This window comes from Dromiciops gliroides, chromosome 5 (genome assembly GCF_019393635.1).
Source record: "Dromiciops gliroides isolate mDroGli1 chromosome 5, mDroGli1.pri, whole genome shotgun sequence".
Classification (NCBI taxonomy): domain Eukaryota; kingdom Metazoa; phylum Chordata; class Mammalia; order Microbiotheria; family Microbiotheriidae; genus Dromiciops; species Dromiciops gliroides.
This window is the reverse complement of record NC_057865.1, coordinates 142,377,751-142,400,047: the sequence shown is the minus strand read 5'-3', so window position 1 is coordinate 142,400,047 and position 22,297 is coordinate 142,377,751.

Here is a 22,297-nt window from a genome sequence, read left to right as displayed (position 1 = left end):
GGAATGTAAAATGTGCTGTTTTGGGGTAGGGGTTGGGGAGAGAAAGAGAGAGAGAGAGAGAGAGAGAGAGAGAGAGAGAGAGAGAGAGAGAGAGAAGGAGAATATCTTCAGGGATCTCTCCTTGAAGAAAATGTGTAACCTCATGTATCTTCTCTCTTAAAGCTATAAGCCAGAAGACTAACATGTCTCCTTTCTCAAGCTCTTACCAACTCTGCTTCTTATAAAGGTATAGGTAATCTACTGATGAGAGATTTATACAAATAGTCATTGAACTGTGCACTATGAGCAACAGTAATGAGGACTGCTTTGTACAGGGCAGGCAGGCCATCCTAGCTAAAGCAATAAAGTGATCTGAGGGACAGACAGGAAGTGGCATATACTAGACAAATCAAAATACCACCTCTACCTTGGCTATCATCTCCCCTCATACTCCACTGGAGTCAGCCTGGGATCCTGAATCTAAAAGCCCTTGTAATAATAGCACCGCCTGTCATTACCCTCACTCCCCCTGCTGTACATAGACCTTACTTCCAGCCCAGCCCCTGCTCTTCTGGTGAGCAACTATTGTGGATATGTGACCTGGCCAACTGCTTCTGCAGGAACTACAGCCTCCACTTCCTTAGCAACCATAGCCAGTTTCCCTCCAAAACTGGGGGGGACAGATTAGAACCCACATTTAGATTTTTAAATAACACATACTAAAGACCTGGGAAAAAAAGACCAAAAAAAAAATCCTTGGTATTGTAAAATAGTTCAACACTGAAAGAAATGAATATAGTTTTATCAGTGGAAATAATTTAAAAGAAAATGTATTCTCATTCTCATCTGCTTTGCTCTTCTACCTTAATGCTACAAAAACCTTCTCTGTGTGTTGCCTCTCCTTATTAGAATGTGAGATGCTTGACAGCAAGGCCTGTTATACTTTTTAAATTTGAATTCCCAGTCCTTTGCACATAATAAACTTTTTTTTAAATTAGAATTTTATTTTTCCCAAATTACATGTAAATACAAATTTTGACATCAATTTTTAAAAAACTTTGTGTTCCAAATTCTCTTCCTCCCTCCCTCCCCAAGAACTCAAGCAATTCATATAAGCTATACATGAGCAGTCATGCAAAACATTTCCACATTAGCCTTGTCATGAAAGAAAACAGATGAAAACAAAACTTCAGATAAAGGAACTAATAAAAAAAGTGCTTCAATCTTTATTCAGGCACCATCTGTCTTCTCTCTGTAAATGGACTACAGTTTTCTTTTCTTTTTTTTATTCTTCTGAATAGAATTTTATTTTCCAAAAATATGTAAAAACAAATTTTGACATCAATTTTTAAGAAACTTTGTGTTCCAACTTGTGGTAAAAAGTTTCCTATCAGTCAGTTAGTGAATACGGAAGTATGCCAGTTTTTGAAGGACCACCCTTTCGGGGAGGAGACTGACGGCTGTGCATGGGCTACGCAAGCCAGCCTGGCTGCTAAGCACTCCACTTTCGGGGTGCGAGCTTAAAAGGCAAGGAGAGAACGGAAGTGGGAAGTCTTTTCGGCTATGCCTGTTTGCTGGCTGCGCTGCTCAGACAGACGCTGACTGGAGTTCGACTTGGCCCAGCTTGCCAGTAGCAGCATGTGCTTGACTCTGCTCTTCCCCCCCCCCCCCCAAGGTGGCCTTGGGCTTTTGGTAAGTTTTATACGGAATATAGACTAAGCTTAGACTTAAGACTATTTGTTTTGTATTTCTACTTTCCTATCCCTCTAATCAACATCACACAGCAATAAAAGCTCTAACTAGAGACCAGAGGCTTCTTCCATTTACTAGTCTGGGAGATAAATTAAGGGAAAGGTTAAAGAGGGACGATTAATGCTCTAGCATCCAATTTTAAATCTCACAGTTTGGCAACCACAAAGGGATAGGAAGTCTCTTCCTCCCTCCCTTCCCACGCCCCACCCACAAGAACTCAAGCAATTCCAAATAAGTTATACATGAGTAGTCATGGAAAACATTCCCACATTAGCTAGGTTGTGAGAGAAAACAGTCAAAAAACAACACTTCAGATTAAGGAATTGTCAATAACAAAAAAATTTTTAAAAATTTGTTTCCATCTGTTTTCAGATACTATCAGTTCTTTCTCTGTAGATAGACTGCAATTTTCATAAGTCCTTCAGGGTTATATTGGATCATTGCCTTGCTGAAAATAACCACAAACTTCCCAGCAGATCATCTTACACTATTGCTGTTATTTTGTATACAGTACATTTCACTCTGCTTCAGTTCATGTAGGTCTTTGCAGGCTTTTCTGATAGCATCCTGTTCATCATAACCTTTATACAGTACCTTAAACTTGACAAAGAATTTTCTTCATATTAGCCCAGCAAAGTAGGTACCATACGTTTTGCCATTATAATCAATCCTCATAACTATTTCTCTCCATCCTATTCCCTTCCAATGATATTTACTCTATTTTCTATCTTCTTTTAACCTATTCCTCCTCAAGGGTTTTACTTCTGACTGTCCCCTCCCCTGCTCTGCACTCTTTTTTCACCCTTCCCTCCTTATCCTCTTCCCCTCTTACTTTCCTGTAGGGTTAAATAGATTACTCCTCCTAATTGGGTGTGAATGTTATTCATTCTTGAGCCCATCCTGATGAGATTAAGGTCTTTGAGCTAATTCTGTGTTCTAAATTTTTCTTCCTCCCTCCCTCCTCAACCCTCCCTATGAAATCAAGCAATTCAATATGTCATACTTGTACAGTAATGCAGAATATCTTCACCTTACTCAAAAGTATTTTGCTTTTTACTGCTCTCTCCCCCAATTTACCATTCAATCCTTCCTCTCTTCTTCCCTGCTCCCCCCCGCCCCCCCCCCCCACCATATCTCCCTCGCCTCCCTCAGGGCAAAATATATATTACTATAACTACTTGAGTATGTATGTTATTCCCTCTTTGAGCCAATTCTGATGATATTAAGGTTCACTCACTCCCCCACTCCTTCCCCCTCTTCCCCTCCCCTCTATAAGCTTTTTTCTTGTTTCCTTCATGTGAACTACCTTTCCCCATACTATCTCTCCCCTTCTTCTTCCCCCAGTCTATTCCTCCTACACCTTAATCCTATTTTAAATGTCATCATGGATAGGTAGGTGGCAGAGTGGACAAAGCACCAGTCCTGGACCTAGGAGGCCCCAAGCCCAAATCCGGTCCTAGACATAAGACACCCCACCCTGTTTGCCTCACAAAGAACAAAACATAAATGCTTTACAGGTATCTTCCCTTCATATTCACTTCAGACCTGTGTCTTCTGTGAATTCCTTATTGAGAAGGTTCTTATGAGTTCAAGTATTATCTTCTCATGTAGGAGTGTAAACAGTTTGATCTTCTAATATCCCTCATGAAGTCTTTTTCCTGTTTATCTTTTTATGCTTCTTCAGGGTCTTGTATTTGAAAGTCAAATTTTCTATTCAGTTTAGGTATTTTCATCACAAATGCCTGAAAGTTCTCTTTTTCATTGAAGATGGACTGCATTTTTAATAAGACCTTCAGAATTTTCTTGGATCATTGCATTGCTGAAAATAACCAAGCCATTCACATCAGATCATCTTGTATTGTTATTTTGTATATAACACATTTCACTTTGCATCAGCTCATGTAGGTCTTTCCAGGTTTTTCTGATAGCATCCTGCTTATCCTTTTTTCTGTAGTAAACTACATTTATGTAGTCCTTTAAAGAGAGATTTCCTTACAATAAACCCACGAGGTTGATTATTACAACAACAGTAATAGATACCATTTATATAGTACCTTGTACCTGGCAAAGAATTTCCTTCACAATAGCCCAGCAAAGTAAGTACCATATGTTTTATCATCATCAACAACAATCATCATCACTCAATCCTCATCATCATCACATAATAAACTTTTTTTAATAACATTTTTGGGGGTGGGGCAATGAGGGTCAAGTGACTTGCTCAGGGTAACATAGCTACTAAGTGTCAAGTGTGTGAGGTTGGATTTGAATTCAGGTCCTCCTGAATACAGGGCCAGTGCTTTATCTGCTGAGCCACCTAGCTGCCTCAAGGAATATAATAAACTTTTAGTAAATATTTTCATTGATTCATTCAATGTATTGGAGCTTCACCTACCTTTGTATTGACTTGCCCTCAATTTTCCATTGAGGACATGTTTCTAGGATACTGATGAGAAGCACAAATCCTCTTATCCTCTGAAATACACTAGGTGATTCTCTGGTCAAGCAGTGAGAGGAGATAGGTACTTCTTTTCCCCATAACCAACAAATTCCCTTTCAGGGCTTGGCTGAAATGTAGTCAACATTAGTTGGCCATACAGTGGAATGCCTGTGTTCTGAGATGGTTTGCTATTTTCTTTCTTTTTTTTTTTTTACACATAAAGTATTTTATTTTTTCCGTTACATGTAAAGATAGTTCTCAACTTTTGTTTATACAAGCTTTACAATTTCAGATTTTTCTCCCTCCCTCCCCTCCCTCCCCCTTCCCCTAGACAGCAGGTAATCTGATATAGGTTATATCTATATATCTATATACATATATATATATAGATATGTATACACACTCACATATATATATATATATATACACACACATAATAACATTAATCCTATTTCTGCATTAGTCCTGTTATAAGAGAAAAAATCAGAGCAATGATGAAAAACCTCAAAATAGAAAAAAAACCAACAGCACCAAAAACAAAAGACATAGTATGGTTCATTAAACATCTATACTCCACAGTTCTTTTTTTTTTTTTCTTGGATTTGGAGATCCTCTTCTATCATGAGTTCCCTGGAACTCTTCTGTACCATTGCATTGGTGAGAAGAATATAGTCCATCACAGTAGATCAACACTCAATGTTGATGATACTGTGTACAATATTCTTCTGGTTCTGCTCATCTCACTCATCATCAGCTCATGCAAGACCCTCCAGGTTTCTCTGAACTCCTCCTGCTCATCATTTCTTACAGCACAATAGTATTCCATTGTATTCATATACCACAACTTGTCCAGCCATTCCCCAATTGATGGGCATCCCCTCAACTTCTAATTCCTTGCCACCACATAAAGAGCAGGTTTGCTATTTTCTTAAACTCTGAGGGTGTGATTGAGTTTTCTTAGCCAGTCCTAAATACATTTCTTGTGGGGTACCACTCCATTTCATCCAATAAGCAATGAAAAATCTTAGATGTCATTGGAGCTAAAGAAATTATAGCTTATATGTTTATAATCCTTTAGGGAAACAAAGAAATATGTATAATTGTCCAATTTTATTTTTTATAATGAATTTGCATCATAGGTAGTTCAAATATGATTATCTTGATCTTACAAATGAGAAAATTATTGCTCAGAGAGGCTGTGACTTGTTCATAGTCACACAATAAGTGAAGGAGCTAAGACATTCAATTCTATAGTGGCTTGAAGCTAGGTTCCAATACTATAGTACTTTCCCAAGTATGCCAAAGGGAGGAATCAATGGTTCATTTCAATTTTGGTTAACTCCCTATTATAAAACAGTATTCCAGGAAGGGCTGTCACCAATCAGTAAATGTTTTTTCTTATTGCCCCTCCTGAAAACAAAACAAAACAAAACACCAATCATTTTGTTTGGTTGTCAGTGTCTTCAATGCTCCTATACAATGAAGTAGCAAAAGTAACCAATGTATTAATTCTCTGGCAATATGTGCTTTCTTATCTTTTCTTCCAAAATCAAGAAATGCCATGGTAATTAATCTGAGTTCAGCTGGCTTTCCATTTACATTATTGTAGCCATATTTCGAATTGTTCTCTGGGTCTTGCTTCCTTTGTTTTAACCTTTCCATGTTTCTCTTAAGCCTTCACCTATCATTACTCATAGCAAAATAACATTCCAAAATATTAATATCATTGCATTTTTTTTACTCAGCCACTCCTCAATCGATGGGTACTAGCTTTGTTTCAAATATTTTTCAAGGGTTTTGTTCTTACCACCATCAGATTCCTGCTCTATTTTGTTATGAAGGATTACTTGAGAGATTCAAAGCACACTAATCACAATATTAATTAATTACTATCAACCCTTTCCCCAAGAATCATCACCAAGGGGGCAAGTCTTGTGGATATACAACCTGGCCTCTGTACTTGAACATATCCTTTACTCACAGGGTTATGAGAATTGAACGAGACAACATGCATAAATCACTTTGAAACCTTAAAGTGATACACACACACACACACACACACACACACACATATACATATATATGAATTATTTTTATTATGGTATTCATTCACATATGCTTTATTTTCTAGTGTGGTAGCATAATGCAGAGAGTGCTGGAGAGAGTTGGGATGATGAGTTTGAATCTCTCTTAGGTCTTTACATCCTGTGTGATACTAGGCAAATCAAAACCTTTTTGAGTTTCAGTTTCCTCATCTGTAAAATGGTGATAATAATAACACCTACTTAGCTTTGTTGTGTGAGGATCAAATGGTTTAATATATGTAAAGTACTTTTAAAATCTTAAATAATATATGTTAACTATTATTTCTATTAACAATGATCATAATCATAATCTCCCTCCACTAGCTTTTGCTCATTCTGATTCCTCCACTAGGAAGGTCTGTCAGGTCCCTCTTTGCCCATTTAATTCCAAAACATCTTTTGAATCCTAAGTCAAATACCACCTTATTCAGCTTTCCTTCAAATTTGTCATTTATCTCCCCTGAACCCCAAACATAGTACTTTATTCTTCATTTATAATGCAATTTCCACAAATCAAGTGTTTGTGTCTTTTCTCTAATAATATTATTAATGATAATTTTTTAATGAAGGGCTACTTTTGAGGGATTAATAGCATATTAATAGCACCCAAATTGCATGATAGAGGTATATGAATATGTTTAAGGTTTCAAAAGTGCTTTTCTTCTAACCACCCTGTGGTGTGTAATGATTGGAATGATGCTACCTGCTGGAGACTTACTGTAGAAAAGCTCTGCCATGAAGTGAAGGTTTTGAGGGCAAGACTGTGTGTCTTTTCTTTGGCATTAGGAAGTGATGTTTGCTTGTGGGAGGAAGAAGGGGGAGCCTGGTGCTCTGACTCAGGCTCTCTTTCCTGTGGACTCTGGCGGAGAGGGGAGCTAGAAATGCACTCTCCCTTTAATAGATAGATGAATGTAGGCCTTTCTCTCTCTCTTTACCAAATTCTTATTCTCCTTAATAAATGCTTAAAAGTCTAACTCTTGCTAAAGCTTATAATTTATTGGCGACCACTCATTAGATACTTTAGACAGACTAGATAGAATTTTAGCCTTTAACAGATGTGAGGTTAAGAACTGGCTCTTATTTTTCTTTCTTTCTCTTCCAATACCAGCAATGTCACAACCCAATAAAGGCTTAATAAATGTATATAGAGTTTATTGTTAGGCAAATGAGTGAGCTTAAGACCCAGTTCAGTGTTTACCACAGTGCCTGGCACATAGTGGACTCAATTAATACTAGTTTATTGACTAATCCATTGTCGCAATTCATGAAAATCATTTTTAGTCTCATTTCATGTTTATTTTGTACTTAATGCTTAAACACTTGCATATATATATATATATATATATATATATATATATATATATATATATAATCCAATTAGGTACTCATTATCTGCAGGGATCCTTTATACATGATTAGGATGTAACACTGAGAAATTTAGTCACTTACCCAGGTTCACATAACCATTTTATGTTGTAGACAGGACTTGAACCCTGGTCTTTCTTATTTGCAGGCATGGTTTCCATTCACTCTGCATTACTGCCAAGATTATTATCCTCAATTCTATGGGGAGGAGGAAATTGCAATTCAGGTTAAGTGGCTTCCTAAAAGAGATGGTAGAGCCAGGCCTATAATTCTACTTCACTTCACTCCAAAGGCAGTGATCTTTCCATTTTACTGGAAGTGTCTCTGTTCTATTTATTCAATTGGAACCAAACCAAAATCTATGCTTTCAGATAACACTGGGAAATATGGAGAATTTGATATTTAATAGGGCTTCTTGTCATCAGCCATGGGGGAGAAACTTAGGGGTATCCTAATTCCCTTATTCCTTCAAATTAAAGAACAAAATGACATAGACTGATATTGTATATCAGTTCACAGGGCAAAAGTTCTTCTCCTTCACTTGGGCCCCCACTTTTTTCCTGTGTTGACTAAAGTTGAAGTTTTCTGTCTTTGGCCTTGTCTGACTCTCTTGTTTTATTTAAGACATGTGAAGTGGCATTTATTTCCTTTCCAAGGTCAGTTTGAAAGACTCACTAAATGTAGTTGAATGTTTTGTTCCAATCAGTCAGTGCCAAATATCAGACAGAAATAACCTTTCTGAGCTGACTACTTATACAAGAAAATTCCCCAATACTGGCTAGGTTATAGGAAAATTTAATGAATGGACTAATCAGTCATGAATAGGACGTCATAGTGAAATCTATTCCAAATTGAAACTGAATAGAATAATATTTCTATAGTTTTTTTTATTAAACTAAGAAATTATTAGATTCAGAATTTCAGAGATAGAAAGGACGTAAGAAATAATCTAACTCAACCCTCTTATTTTACAGATGAGGAAAATAATGGGGACCAGAAAGCTTAAATGACTTAGTCAAAGGTCATAGATAATTAGTGCCAGGATTAGAAAGAAAAGGTTTTTCATCTACTAGAATAGAAGTTCCTTGAAGACAAGGGCAGTGTTTTATTAATCACAATGCCTTTCTACAGTCTCAAATTAGGTTTTCCCTTGGTTTATTTCTAGCTATAATGCAGGGGGTTCATGAATTCAGATGGGAGGAAAATAACATCTTTATTTTCACTAACCTCTAGGTGAAATTTATCCTTTCCTTCAATGATGAATTAAAAAGTAAATATTTTCACAAGGCATGCATAGGTTTCGCCAGACTGCCAAAGGGTCTATGATGCAAAAAATAGGTTAAGCATTTCTGCTATAATGAGTAGCCACTGACTTTGAAATACTTTACTTGTATTCAACATGGAGGAGCTATTTGGTTCAAGACCTGAACTAGTGCCTTCTCTACCAATGGACTAGGCAGGAACCTGATATTCAAATATTCAAATGAACAGAAAAACAGAGGATATAGGAAAAAAAAATCATTCAGTAGGATAATTTTCTTTTTTGGGGGGGGAAGGGCAATGAGGGTTAAGTGACTTGCCCAGGGTCACACAGCTAGTACATGTCAAGTGTCTGAGACCAGATTTGAACTCAGGTCTTCCTGGATCCAGGGCTTGTGCTTTATCCATTGCACCACCTAGCTGCTCCCAGTAGGATCATTTTCAATCCCCAAACACAAATAAGTACAATCTCCTTAAGAATCATACATTGTTGGGGACATTATCTAGAAAACACACTCTATAATGCAAGGAAGCATTTCAACTTCTATCATATAATTTTTGTTATGGCTGAAAAAAAGTCCTTTTGCCTGAATTCTCATTACACTCTTGGCAACTGGTTGTGCCTCACTACTGTTGTTACTCTTTCTTCTATAGATCCTTGGAGGTGGTCTTTAGTATTCTCTTCCCATTGCTGTTGCCCCATCTCTGATGCAACCACTGTTGTCCTGCCAGATGCTCTGCTCTCTACCGATGCTTCCTTCCTGCTCCTTCAATCTTTCTGCCTCAGAGAAGTGTCATCATTTTCTTAGGGGTCATAGCTTCATGACCTCGATCCGGTCAATCATTCTCAGCTCTGTTATTAGCTTCACAGCTGTGCCCTGGATTACTAGTCAGGTAACTAGTAAAATTCATGCATGCACCTTTCTTGGAGGAAGGTTCCCTAGCTCTTATTATTTGTTGTATCATAGCAATTGAATTTCACTTACCTTCTACTCGCCGTGGGGTGTGGGGTGTAGTATAGATACACTCCATATGGCCAATAATTCCTTCTGTGTCTTTCTGGTAAACAAATGCCCCCCTTTCCAGGTGTCATTTGATTCCTCACACTGCTCTCAGCTCCAGACAGCTGGTGTTCAGCCGTGCAAAATGTCTCCAAGCTTCAGTGAACAGCATTAAAGGCCTAAAAACACTAGAATAGATGGACAAAGGAGGATAACCTTTCCTGGCATTCTAGCTTTTGAAGTAAAACCTACGTTCTCTCTTATTTTCTAGCAATAATTTTTACCACTTAGGTTCCTTTTGCCCTTTAAGGCCTAGTTAGGTGGAGTGAACTTGCGTAATTCAGAGGAAGTTTTTCCTGGGGGCAATAGAATTGGGTTTTCATTTCTCAAGCTGATCAGTGAGCTATGAATATTTCCTAGTGAGGATAGAAATGGGCTTCACATTTAGGAGCTCTCCTAGATGAACACTGTGTGAATTATTGATAAAAATAATAGTTTTGGGGCAGCTAGGTGGCGCAGTGGATAGAGCACGGGCCCTGGAGTCAGGAGTACCTGAGTTCAAATCTGACCTTGGACACTTAACACTTACTAGCTGTGTGATCCTGGGCAAGTCATTTAACCCTAACTGCCTCACCAAAAAAAAAAATAGTTCAGTAATGTATCTACATATGAATTAGGATGAGAGAGGAATGATTGTCTTCATTTTCCTCCAGGAAGGGAGAGGGCATGATACTAATAGTAATAATGATTATAATATTAATACTTTTGAGAAGCAGCATGGTATTGTGGATGGAAAGCTAATCTCAGGCAGGAAGACCTGTGTTCAAATGCTACTTTCAGCACATATTAGCTCTATGACGCTTGTGAAGTCATTTAACCTCTCTGCCCCACGCAACTCTCTGAAGACTCTTATGGTTTAGAGAGTTCCTCACCAGGAGCTCTCTATACGGATGAAATTACAGTTCTGCACCCCTTCTTTGACCTATAATAGTTTACTTTTGTATGGAACTTTACATGTATTATTCCATTTTTTTTCTTTGTGAGAATCCCGTATGGTAAGTGCTATTGGTATCCCCTTTTAATAGATGAAGAAACTGAGACGTAGCTGATAAGTAAAGCCTGGATTTAAATCCAGGTCTTTTTAAAATTTTAATTTTTTTTTACAAGTCCAGTACTCTATTTAATATGTTATGGTGATAGTAAGGCAACAGCATGGTGAAGTACAGAGATTATTGGACTTGGAATCATAATATGTGGGTTTGAGTTCCCACATTTCTACTTATTAGTTGTGGGATCTTGAAATCAAACCTTCAGAGCTTCAGTTCCCTCATCTATAAAGTGGGAACAATAAAATTGAATCATCTATCTCAGAAGATGTTAGTTCTTTGTAAACCAAAAAGCATTATATAAATGGGTTTTATGACTGGTGTTGTGAGTGGGAAGAATGTCTTTTTATTTCTATAAAAGTAGAATAAAATTAGATCCTTCCAATCAAGCACTGAGACACCATCTTCTCCATTTTGTTTTGCTTGAAGCTTTCTTTGTCTATTCATATTTGAGTCAAATTTCCTTAACTTGTAAGGAAGCAAACTGTAGAGAAAATTCTTCTATCTGGAGCTTATGCCAAATTGGGATGATTATAAATCTGAAAGTCTGGGAACTGAAATGCTCAATTGAACTCATTGAATTTACCTACAGATTCTTCTATGTAATCTTTAGTGTTTGCTTGATTGTGCACAATACAACTATGCTAGAATATACTGTGTTTGCACAATAGTTTCTGCTTCTGGGGAAAGAACCTTGATATGCTTTAACTTTCAGTCTTTATTCAGGCAAAACCCCAGAAGACAATCATCTGCTGTATGCTTTCTTAAAGTCCTATCCACAGACTACACTGGGGAATAGTAAAACACAAGAATGGAGAGAGAAATACATGTATGAGCTAGTCCCAAATAAAATAAACAAAGGAATAGACTACCCTGGGCAGTGCACTTGATTGTGAAAGATGTAATCATGTGAATACGAGTGATATTCATTTGATTTGTAATTTCTCCCTGAAAATTTAACCCATCAGCTTCTAGGTTGCAAAATGGTAGCTTGCTATTGGAAATCTACATAGTTGTTAGTTCTGCTACTAAAAGAATGTTTTAAGCTCACTGACTCCAAGAACACAAGAGAATTATGGACTGCAGACATCCCCAATCACATAATTTACTCCTCATAATGGGTTTACCTTGTGCAGTGATGGGAATGTTAAAAAGAAATCATAAGATCCATCATCCTATTTTGAGTTTTAAATTTCAAGGACTAGTAATCTTGAGAAGTACACCTGGACATATGGATGGGTAAGGATGTTGAGTAGTGTTTGCATTTAAGATTTCAAAAATGAATACAAACCATAACATGAGGCCTCTTGGTCACTTTCCTCATTATCTGGTGAATTTTGGTTCTGGAATAGAAAAAGTAGATTTTTTTCAGGATATAACACTTTTCAAAAATCTAAATTAACTTGTTCAGTTTTCTTCACAGAATTCATTGGATAATGGCAAGTTCTTTGTGTTGCTTTGATGGGCAGCTAGGTGGTTTAATGGAGAGAGCACTGCTCAGAAGTCAGGAGGACCTGAATTCAAATTTCACCTCAGACATTTAGTAGTAGTGTGACCCTGGGCAAGTAACTTAATCCCAATTGTTTTAAACATCTGGGGCCATCTCTTGTCATCCTGATATATATCTTGCCATGGTTTGGTGACCTTGCACAGCTCTCCTTCATTTAAATCTAATTCATTGCAAGTCATGACATCACCTCCTGACGTCATGGTCCTCTTTGAGAATGAAGGACAAACAACAACAAGAACCCTGTTGCTCTCATATGACCAGAATCTCTCTTACTGAGGAAAACTGATAGAAAAGACCAACTACGAGTTTCGAATGGACAACTCGATGCTGAAGCATGATGCTTTTTTTTTTTTTTAACAAATGACCATCTAGAAAAATATTTGTGATATTATGGAAAATTTGTAAATAAATTCATTTTGGAAATAAGCATAGAAAATTATAGAGGAAGCATAGTATAATGGAGAGAGGGTTGGCTTCAGGGGGTAGGAAGATCTGGGTTCAAGCTCTCCCTCTGACCTACACTGTGGGCAAGTACCAACCTTTCAGTGCCCCAGGCAATTCTCTGAAATGAAATGAAAAGCTCAAATTATGTCTTTTAGGGTAGGTGAATTACAACTAGAGAAGTTCCCTACAATAATGGAAGAGTAGATCCCAACCTCAGTTAACACTCAAATTCATCTGTGATCTGCTTAATTTGAAGGTTACCTTCAGTGATTACAGATTGCAAACCTTCTCACACATCCTGAATGATTCTTATCCAGGTCCTCCCAGAAATTCACCAGAGGTGGAGCACCCAATGTTCTGGAGGCCTCCCTTAATTTTTCCTGCTGTTGTGAAAGTGGGCTGCTTTGGCTGCTTTGCTTTATCCTCCTTTTTTTTTTCATATGGTCAGCCCATCTCCTTTTCCTTACACACAATGCCTTGATGATATCTTTTTTTTTCAGGGCAGTGGGGGTTAAGTGACTTGCCCAGGATCACATAGCTAGTAAGTGTCAAGTGTCTGATGCCAGATTTGAACTCAGGTTCTCCTGAATCCAGGGCCGGTGCTTTATCCACTGCACCACCTAGCTGCCCCAATGATATCTTTTTACTCCTGTTTTTTGTATCTCCTCATTGGCCTGTCAATATATGGGCCTCTCCATTGCCATTTATGTGACAGGCATTTTTAATTCTCTTCAGGAAGTTGTATTTCATATCTCACAATCATAAAGCAATGCTTGTAGAAAGTCAGTATTGCTCTCATGGGAAACTTGTGATTAGTAAAGAAGATTCACAATTTTCTGAAAGCCATTCAGCCTGTGCTTTTCTTGATGTTCAATTAAGAATTCAAATTGTTATCCACATGTACTGCTTGTCCCCAAAAGTTATAATGATGGCTGAGCTCTAGAGAGTGCCCATTAAAATTCATGTTGAAATTTGAGTCGTAGACATTTTCCTTCCATTTGGTTTTTCTGTGTGAATGGACAAGGCCAAGCTCCTTGCATTGAGTGTAGATTTCTACTGGGAGGTTCTGTGATGTAATCAGCATCACAGACTCAAGTATGATGCAATCAGCACAATAACATTTCCAAATAGAACCATCTGGATGACTTCACAATCCACAAGGAATTCTTTGTTTTAGACTCTATATTGGATCTACTATGTCACAGTGATGAATATCTTTGGCTGGCATAAATCTCTTTGTTTTATGACTTGCCCAAGGTTTATCATCAGAGAATTGTTGAATTCAGTTATTTCTATTATATGCTACTCCCTTCCCTTAGAGATTATCTTCAATTTGTCTTGTCTGTATCTTGTGCGTATATACTTGTTTACATGTTGCCTTTATCATTAAATTGTGAGCACCTTGGGGCAGCTAGGTGGTGCAGTGGATAGAGCACCGGCCCTGGAGTCAGGAGGACCTGAGTTCAAATCCGGCCTCAGACACTTAACACTTACTAGCTGTGTGACCCTGGGCAAGTCACTTAACCCCAATTGCCTCACTAAAAATAAAAAAAAATAAATTAAAAAAAATTGTGAGCACCTTGAGAGCAGTGACTGTTTTTGCTTTTTATCATATCACCAGCACTTAGCACAGTGCCTGACACACGGTAGACAAATTAACTTGATTTGACTCCATCTTTCAAGGTATCTTAAATAATTTTGATGGATGGGAGACACTTTGAGGTAAAAGAGCCTGAACAATTGCATTTTATTCTACTAAATCAAATGCTATTTTATAATCAACGAAAATAAGTACAATCTTATATTTTCCCCATCTTTTAGTTAATTGGGAAATTGTAAGGATGTGGTGTAATTATGTATATTCCTTCTGAAAGTTTAATTGTTCTCTACTAATACCTCACTGAGGATGTCTTAGATTTGTGTCACTATCAGAAAGGTTTTGTATTGATGATAAGGTAAGAATTTAAGTAGATTATAATTGGTTTAGTATGGGTTGACTTTTTTTAAAACTTTTTTACTAAGGTCTTTTAGAAAGGTCTGAGATTTTTTTCTAGACTTTTGGTATTGTCAAATAATTATAAGAGTATTCTGAAACTAGTTTGTACTGGCTCATAAGAACTGATTGTTAAATTTTCAGTGTGAGCATTTGTGTCTGGGCAGTTGGCAAATACTACTGATCAGAGCTTAATTTATTGTTTTGTTGATTGTCTAGTCTTAATAAGTAAAGGGGAAAATGTAAATTAAAGGTAAAAGTGTACTGTTCTTACATTTTTTCATACTCCTGCTTGTATACTACACAGTGTATCATCTTCAACCTGCACCTTTTCTGTATAAACAGTTGCCCGGTTCTTTTGTTTTCCCATTTTTGTTCTCTTTAGTGCCAATTCTACCTCTTCTATAAGCATTTTTAGAAATGTGATAAGTGTGTTGGTTCCATTGTCCTTGATAGAGAAAATAATTTATTATCATTTTTTTTTGCCAAAAACATATTTTCATTTTTTTTCTTTTTGTTATCCTCTTATAACATCTTTGAATGCTCCTGGAATAACTTTGCATAGGTGGATATCTTGCTAAACTTTCCTTAATTTGGTTCACTCTCCACAGCTTTTTTCTACTTTATGAGATGATACTGCTCATAATTATCTATAATTTTTCTTTGTAATATCTCATAAAATTGTATATTCTAACATGGTATTGCCTTCCATAGTCACCTTTCTCCATTTGTCAGCTAAGTCAGCTATTTGCTGACTAAGGCATCATTTTAAAATTTTTGCTTTGTTTTATGATCTTTTTGTTGTTGAAGAAGCTATCATGCTTAGTGTTGATGTCATGCCTGTTGTCCATTTCCAATTTTTAATTTTGATTACTTGTTTAAATAGTTCAGGGTTAAGTTTAATCACATTGTATATTTTCTCATTATCATTTCTTATTTTTTTCCCTTCTAATTCTGATCTTAGCTTTAATGAGTCAATGATCTGACTCTTCAGACAGGTAACTCAGGTCAAATTCTCTAATCAATAAAAAACTTTTCCTTTCTTTTAGAATATAATTTTCAAAATTTTATCATTGCTTTCTTTGCTTCTACAAGGTATAAATGTGAGCCATACTCCTGTTTGACTATAATTTTCTACTTTTGTCTGGTTTCAATTATAGCAAAAATGTCAAGATCTAAGTTGCATCTTCTCCAGCAAAATATCCACTTATTGATCACTGGACAAGGAGTTCACTTTTAGAATAACTATATTCAAATGAACATATATCAGTTGCCTAAATGCCATGAGATTCTTAGCATCTCCTGTCTCTTTTCTCATCACTCTGCCACCATCCTAGTAGAAAGGAATGGTACAGCTCTGGCTCTGCAATCAGAGGACCTGGACCTGAATCTTGGCTTTGTCACTTACTAATGGCAAGTCCCCTAACTCCTCTGGTCCTCAGTTGGTCTACATGACTTCTACCATCCTTTTTTTTTGCAGGTAAAGGGGGTTAAGTGACTTGCCCAGGGTCACACAGCTAGTAAATATCAAGTGTCTGAGGCTGGATTTGAACTCAGGTCCTCCTGAATCCAGGGTCAGTGCTTAAACCACTGCACCATCTAGCTGCCCCTCTACCATCCTTTTCAATCCTCAATAATCCATTTGGTTACAAATTTATCCAAATAGAGGTATTTCCATTATAATAGAGGATTCTTGTTTACCCACAAACATATCTCTAGCTATATAATTTGAGTCAATGTGACACTGAGGAAAGTATCTTAGGGCAGTGAGTCATTCTGTATACCCCTCCCACACACCTCATATATAGTTGCACAGGTCCCCTATGTAATGATTGGAATGATGCCACCTACTGGAGACTTGCTGTGGGAAAGCTCCACCATGAGGAAAATGCCTCAGAGGGCAAGGCCATGTGGCTTTTCCTTGGCATCAGGAAATGACGTTTGCTCACGGGTGCTGTCTATCAAGGCTACCAGCCAATCAACTTGAGGAGCCTCCTATTTTCTGGGAGGAGACAGGAAGGAGGAAAGAGGGCCTGCATGGAGAGCTCTTGCTCTTTTGGGTTCCTGACTTGATGGTGGTGATGGCGGCAGAGGACTTCACAGGAAATTTGAGGAAAGATAGGAATGCCAGGCTGTTGGAATTCTGTTCTCAATCTTTTTCTTTCTATTTTTCAATAAACCCTTAAAAACCTAAACTCGTTTTATCAGTGATTTTAGTCAGTTTCCCCCAAAACTGGGGGAACAGATTAGAATCCACATTTAGAATCTTAAATTACACACCTACATTAAAGATTATTCTTATTTAAATATCTAAATGCCCAAATTTGTCTATTAGTAAAATAAAGGGATATTTGATAAGAATAAGTCAAATTATATTTGAAATGTTTCAGGACCATTAGTTAGATATTTTATTATTCAGATATGTCTACCTTCATGGGCAGTAGGAAAACTTTTGTGATCTTAGGTAATTGTTTAACTGAGGAGAAAAAAAAAAGTATTATTCTCTAAATCTCCTACTTATTGTTAATTCCATTAGAGACCTCATCTTGTAATAGTAGACTTAATCGCCTTTCTTTGTCCTCTTCTCTATTGTTCCTGAATGCTCTATGACAGTAAGGTCCTTGGGGACCTGCATCCTATTGGCCTGAAAGAAATCATATAATAACTTTTGAAAATTAGCATTACATAATAGCATTATTATATAATGATGGTAAAATTGTACTCTGAGGTAAAAATTAGTGTATGCTTGGAATGCTGTAAATGTATATTTGTTAGCCAATATTCTTATCACTGCTTTTGGCTGTAGAATTAGTACTTGGTATCATTGGACTTGGAATCAGGAAGGTTGGGTTCAAATTGCAGTTCTGCCATTATCAAGCATGCATTAGGTTCTTTCTCTGTCAGCCACTATGATAGGCAATGGGATGCAAAGATCTTAGACAAGTCACTTCAATTTTCAACCTCATTTTAACTATCTGTAAAATGGGATAATTATAATGACAGTAATTACCTCACAGGGTTGTTGTAAGACAACCCATTAAGCACTTTGCCAGTTTCAAAGTACTATTTTAATTGTCAGTGATTATTTATGACTATGCTTAAATATTAACTGTGAAGTGTTTTGAAAATTGTTGATTTTATTATTCTTGGTATTTTGTTCATTCTAAGCTGGCTTCTTATTGACCCTTTGTGAATTTTGTCCCCCTCTGCTGTTAGTTGGAGTATATTTAGACAATGCAGATGCATTTTTATTTTATATCTAACAAAAGGATAAAATAATTTGGCACTCACTACATTTACTTCTCAACTTCCTCCCACAGTGTGGACCCTTAGGGGATGGGTGGGATGGTGTAGATCTGTGATTTCATCTGTGAAGGTAGCTCAGGGCCAGGAAGCCCCTGCAACCAATGTAGATGGAAATGATGCTGCAACTTTTAGTTTTATTATATTTTTGTGGGGAAATGAGGGTTAAGTGACTTGCCCAGGGTCACACAGTGTCAAGTGTCTGAGGTCAAATTTGAACTCAGGTCCCCCTAAATCCAGGGCTGTTGCTCTATCCACTGTGCCACCTAGCTGCCCAACAACTTTTAGTTTTAAAGAGCTTCCAGGAGGCACTGAGAGTTTAAGCAAATCCCCCAGGACCAAGCTGCCAGGATGTATTGGAGGCTAGACACATTGCCTCTCATGTATTATATGGTTAAGTAATTTTTTTATCTATAATTTTGCATTATTCCAGATGTGGCTTTCTTTTCAATATTGAGGCTAATGTAATTGTTTCGATCAGATGTTGTTGTTGTCACCATAAAAAGAAATCTTTATTGAGATTTCTCTTCTGTGCAACATTATGGTGGTTGCTTTGCACTAGAAGTCATTGTTTTTAAGTGTTTAGTGGATTGGCAACATTACAGATATGTAGTAAGTCAATAAACATTTATTAAGCACTTACTATGTGTCAGGTACTATGCTGCGTACTAGGATAGGGACTGGGCCTATGATTTAAATGGTATGGGGAAGTCCCTGGTGAGGAAATTCTCTCTATGAATTTCCATCATCACCTTCTCTGAAACTCATACTTTTAAAGAGTTGCCTGGAGCAGGGCTTCTTAAACTTTTCCCACTTGCTACCTCTTTTCACCTGAGAAATTTTTATGTGGTCCTGAGTATACAGATAAATAAAATAGGTACACATAACTTTCTACTGTTGCCAAATTTTTCTCAACCTCACATTGTTCCATGTCCCCACATGGGGTCACAACCCACAGTTTAAGAAGGTAGGACCTAGGGCAATGAGAGGTTAAGTGACTTGCCCTGGGTTGTACAGGCATATTAGGTGTATGAAGCAGAAACTTGGAACATAGGATTTTCCTGGTTTAAGGTCAGCTTTTTTTCCTACCATGTCATGCTGCCTCTGCTTTTATATATAAAGGATAATAATACAACAATGTATTTGTAAGGGATTTTAAGTTTGATTTTCCAAGGGATATCATCTCTATTTTATGCCTAAGGAAAAGAAGTTCAGAGATGTGACTTCCCTAATGTCTTGCCCCTGGAAAGAGGCGAATCAGGACATAAACTCCAGTCTTCTAAGTGAAGAGCAATGCTCTTTTCACCATACACACTGTCCTCTGAGACATTGATAGGGGTATGGGCCTAAAAATGCCAATCATCACATTACAATTTACTCACAGTTTGACCTTCAATAAATAAGCTCAGACTTAAAGTTGTTTCCTCCTCAAACATCTAAATGAGAGAGGTCAGCGGGACATGTAAGAAATAGTGAAGCCAGAAGCTTTTCTAAGCATGGATTTATGCTTGGGAGTTACCATTCTCATGAACTGACCTCTATGCTGTTTTCAGGGATAAGGAATGGCTCCCCACAAGCCTTATCGGTTATTACAAGAGCTTAGCCGGTAACAGAGTGATTAAGCCATTGTTTCAGAGCAACGCCTTAACATGGAATTGAACTGTCATGGATTTGCTGGGAAAGTAGTCATTTTTCAGAGGTTCTGGCAATGCTGATAATATCACCATTTTATACCTAATTATTATTGCTGTTTTCTGGCAGTTGGAAACTAAAAGGAACAAGCTACTGCTTTTCTTTGTTGGGTGAAGGTTGGGGGAAAAGTTGATGCTTTCCTATGTGGGTCTTTCTTTTTGTTTTTCCTTTTATCTTTCTCTTCTATTTTTCTTTTAGCCAAGTTGCCTCTCAGTCAGTCCATAGGTACTACTAAGAAATGACACAGAATACAACAGAGTACATCATATTTTTGAAAGAATTCTTGACAAAATCTATTCCAAAGAGTGTATTTTCTTTTTTCTTTTCTCTTCCTTCCTTCCTTCCTTCCTTCCTTCCTTCCTTCCTTCCTTCCTTCCTTCCTTCCTTCCTTCCTTCCTTCCTTCCTTCCTTCCTTCCTTCCTTCCTTCCTTCCTTCCTTCCTTCCTTCCTTCCTTCCTTCCTTCCTTCCTTCCTTCCTTCTTTCTTTCCTTCCTTCTTTTCTTTTTCTTTATTTTTTTTTTTTTGCAGGGCAATTGGGGTTAAGTGACTTGCCTGGGGTCACACAGCTAGTAAGTGTCAAATGTTTAAGGCCAGATTTGAATTCAGGTTCTCCTGAATCCAGGGCTGGTGCTTTATCCACTGTGCCCCCTTTCTTTCTTTTTTTAAAAGCATTTTAACAATAATAGTCTCCCATTCATTTAAACACGTGCCTAGTAAGTAAAGTTTTGCTCTGTGATTGGATTGGTTTAAGGAACTCCTGGTGAGGAAATTCCCTCTATCAGTGCAAAGAGGAAATATTGTATAACTGTGAGGTTGGATTGTTACCTTGGTAGATGCTGAATCAGTGTGTGTTGAATGAATGAATGAATGAATGTTACTACACACATAGCTCTTTACCAATGATAACACAAACAAAATCCCTAAGAACTGGTATTTTAATACCAGATTTCTAGGCACATTGTAGGAACTCAAGTAAAAAACTTTTTAACCAAGGAAAAAGAATCAACTCTCTTCATGCACTGATAGTGAGTCATTAAAACTAATTCCTATGCCCAAGTCCCATCTCTGACACCTATACTTGTGTGATCCTAGGAAAAAATCACTTAATTTATCAGTCCTAGAGGCAGCTTTCTTTTCTTTCCCTTCCTTTTCTTTTCTTTTCTTTTTTTGGTGGGGCAACGAGGGTTAAGTGACTTGCCCAGGGTCACACAGCTAGTAAGTGTTATGTATCTGAGTCTGGATTTGAACTCAGGTCCTCCTGAATCCAGGTCTGGTGCTTCATCCACTGAACCACCTAGCTGCCCTGGAACCGATGGTTTTTAAGGTGATTAGAGTTGTGCATTAGGCATATTTCTCTGTCAGACATGTTTTCCAAATCCAGTTTTTAATCTCCTTTGTTCAAAAAGTACACTAAAATTCCCAACTTTATATTTAAAGAGTACTGTATTAATATTAAGAAAGGCAAATCTGTAACCCCAAATTATAAAAAAAATCTAAGTGGCTTTGAGTATTACATACTAGTCTAGGTTCTCAATAGTTTTGTTTTGAAGGTACCAAAGTCAACAGAGAGTTAATTGTTGTAAGGGCACAAATGCTGTGTATGTATATATGACACACTATGGCCTTACAGAGATTTGAATTTAAGTGCCAAGGACTTGGGGAAATTAGAAAACTGAAATACAAATGGGAACACTGTAGTGCTTACAATTTTTTATTCTTCACTTACAACATATGGTCTCAAATAAGTGTTTATAGAAGTTCAAAGGAAGAATATCATGATAAGCTAGACCACCCAAGGGGTTCATGTGCTGTCAAACTAGAGTTGAGTCTTAATCTCTTGCGCCCCATGGGGCAAAGATTTATTTTTTTACCCCTAGGCTGCTCCTCTCTCCCTACCTCACTTCAGGTTTCTTTTTAGATTAACTTTCTTCTTTTCCTTTTTCCAATTTATTTTTTTCATCTGATTCTCATGTCCCCTCCCCTAAGGGTGGCTGTCATGTGAAATGATACAGCAGACAGTTGGAGAGATTTGAAATGCCTGTTGAAAAGGGAGATAGAAGGTAAACAGGGGGAATCAGAGTGGTTACCGACAAAGAAAAGTTTGACATGAATAGGAGTTATTCACTGACTCAGAAATCAGTTTTAGGATAGAGTCAAAGGATGTCTCATCTAAAGGAGACTTTAGCAAGGTCCTCAATCAACTTCCTCATTTAAGCTTGAGGAGAGTGAAGTCTCCTAGGGAATTGAAGTGATTTTTTCAAGGTCATACAATGATGAAGGGGCAGATCCAGATTAGAATCCAGATCTTCTGACTCCTGATCTGATACCAGTGTGTGTGTGTGTGTGTGTGTGTGTGTGTGTGTGTGTG